Raw genomic sequence first — 2,500 nt, forward strand, 5'->3', positions numbered from 1 at the left:
AAAATGCATAGCAGGGTATAGAGAGAACCCATCATTAGAAAGGTAAAGCAAAAGGGAAACATAAATCAATTTCATTATCACCAGCCTCACATGCCAACAACTGTAAATGGAAATGCAATATCTATGTCAAATGATGTATTTCTTAACAAAAACATGTTGAAAGCATAGTGTCATTCACTAAATATCTGCAAAAAATATCATAACCTGAAAAACTGGACCAGAAGAGGCAGAAATTCATAACAGGAAAGTGTTCATGTATGTATTTGTTTGAATGACTGTCCTTTGTCTCGTTCTCATAAAACATATGTACCGAGTGAATAAACCTAATGAACAACACACAGCCCTGATATATTCTACATGTGTGATCAACACTAGATTTTCTTCACAGCGTCATATTTTGTAAATTTCTGTGACAATAATTTGACTATTGGTTTAATTTATAATGAAATTGATGAAATTCAAAATCATATCTAAATAATGCTATTCCAGGTCATCAGATTTGTAAGAATTTTGCATTCTGTCCTCATCAAAAAGCATTTCTCTAAACTGCCTAACTTTGCCTCGGTTATCAAATCTTCAATGAATGATTTTTCAAATGTATAGAACCTTCCATGGGAGCTCTTTAGATACAAACATTAAGTAACTTAGAGCTTCCTATGATGAACCTGCCAGTTCTCAATCACATGCTTACAAGCAGACTATTTTCAGATATTCTAAGCAAATCATTCTCTGTTGGTGATGAGGACTGCCGTCAACTCCATCCTCATATTTGACAAAGAAAAATCTTCAATTTGGGGGTTGTCTATTAAAAAAGAAACCTTAAAGAAGCCATCCTGTGAAAACTGCACATGAATTTTTCTCACCTAGCAATCCTTGTTCGGAATATTCTGAAGGTATCACCCAGCTCCATCTTTTTATATTTTTTTCCAAAGAGCCTAGAACTTCTGGTGATCTACTTCTTCTCTTGTACTTAACCAGAACAATTGTTCTTGTTTTAGAAAATGAAGTCTATCAAAGTTTATTAATTCTACACTAAAACTTATTTCTAAAAAAGCTGATGGTTAACTATTGGATTGCCTATCTCTTTTCCAAAGTATAGAAAACAAAGCACAAAGAATCTTTAAAAAGGTATTTTTGTGTACTTCAACGGTTATTTGTATATTCATTACCCTTTCTCTATAAGTCTGTTATTCTTTTGATAAAATTCTCTTAAAAGTTACAGTATCACATAAATGCCTTTAATATAATATCAAAATTGTATATATATAAAACAGCATAAGAATATTTTAACTACATATACAGATAGTCCATCAAATCCCAATTATATGCATCTATAACACGGTTTGCATACTTAAAAAGCACAGCAAAATAGTAACAAATGTAATGAGTCTAGTTTTGTTTTCAATTCTTAAACACATATAAATACAAAAGAAATCACAAATGGTAACATAAATAAAAAAATGAAGCTACTGATATGGATGATGAACCACATTTCACCCTAACACTATTTCACTTCTGTCTTTCTAATACATAAAGCGGATCTTATACATATGCCTCTACTGTATATTTCATAACCTTTTGCTTAAGCAAGTAGTTTCAGGCAATATTCTATAAACAAAACTGATCAGGTTTTCTGCATTTGAATTTATTTCAAGTACCTAATAAGCTGGAACTATGCAAAGATTGACAAATCACCAATCTCAAGGCATTCATGCCTTAAATCTATTAAGCATATGAAGCAAACATGTTTTACAACCACTTAATTAAGCATGAATCTTGCAATTCTTTCAGCTTTAATGATAAAGCTACATTTTTGCCAAGCATTACTGATAAAAATTCTGATGTAGGCAATAGTTACGTTTTCCTAATTTCATTCCCTAAAAAGATTTTGCCCTGCTTTATAAACCTATTGATAGGTTAACATTTGTTTTAGATTTTCATAATGAGAAGCATTTAAGGTCTTGCTAAAACTACCTGATCCTTTTACAATCAGTTTCATGATAAATAAACTTTGCTGCAACACTATATCTGTACTATCTCACATATATATTTCTCCTTAACCCACACAGGACGGTGTGTACACATGTGTGCCGCAATTCAAAAGCAAGCCAAGTTGCGGGCGTCACAGTATGCAGCCATTGATTTCAATTGATTTAGGCCTAATAATTCGAACGCCCCGGCATTTGGACATTCTAGGCTAGAATTCCCCCGTCGGGAATGGGTTAATACTAGGTACTCTTTTGTATTTTCAATGTCATGGCGATCAAAATGTTTCCAACAGGCATCAAGTGGATATCCCCTTCCTGCCAGACCAGAATGTTGAAACTGCCATGATGTGTATAGTGGTCACCTAACACCAAGGTGATGTCAGGGACATCAGTTAATATTGATTTCTTTCAAGTTCTGAAATTTGTTCAATTTTATGGTATCTAAAATTATGAATCAGCTGCTGAGGAGATTGTCAAATCTTCCCCTTCAATTTTAAAAAACAATAATTCAA

At 32.8% G+C, this 2,500-nt stretch overlaps 1 protein-coding gene across 23 annotated transcripts in view; it reads right to left on the reverse strand.

The window, feature by feature from the left end:
* spdi (sperm antigen with calponin homology and coiled-coil domains split discs) overlaps positions 1 to 2,500 on the reverse strand; it is a 418,834-nt gene that overhangs the window by 69,925 nt on the left and 346,409 nt on the right. The window lies entirely within an intron of this gene.

Source organism: Penaeus japonicus, unplaced genomic scaffold, assembly GCF_977035675.1.
Source record: "Penaeus japonicus unplaced genomic scaffold, GWHDUDI00000001_assembly GWHDUDI00000012, whole genome shotgun sequence".
Taxonomy (NCBI): Eukaryota; Metazoa; Arthropoda; class Malacostraca; order Decapoda; family Penaeidae; genus Penaeus; species Penaeus japonicus.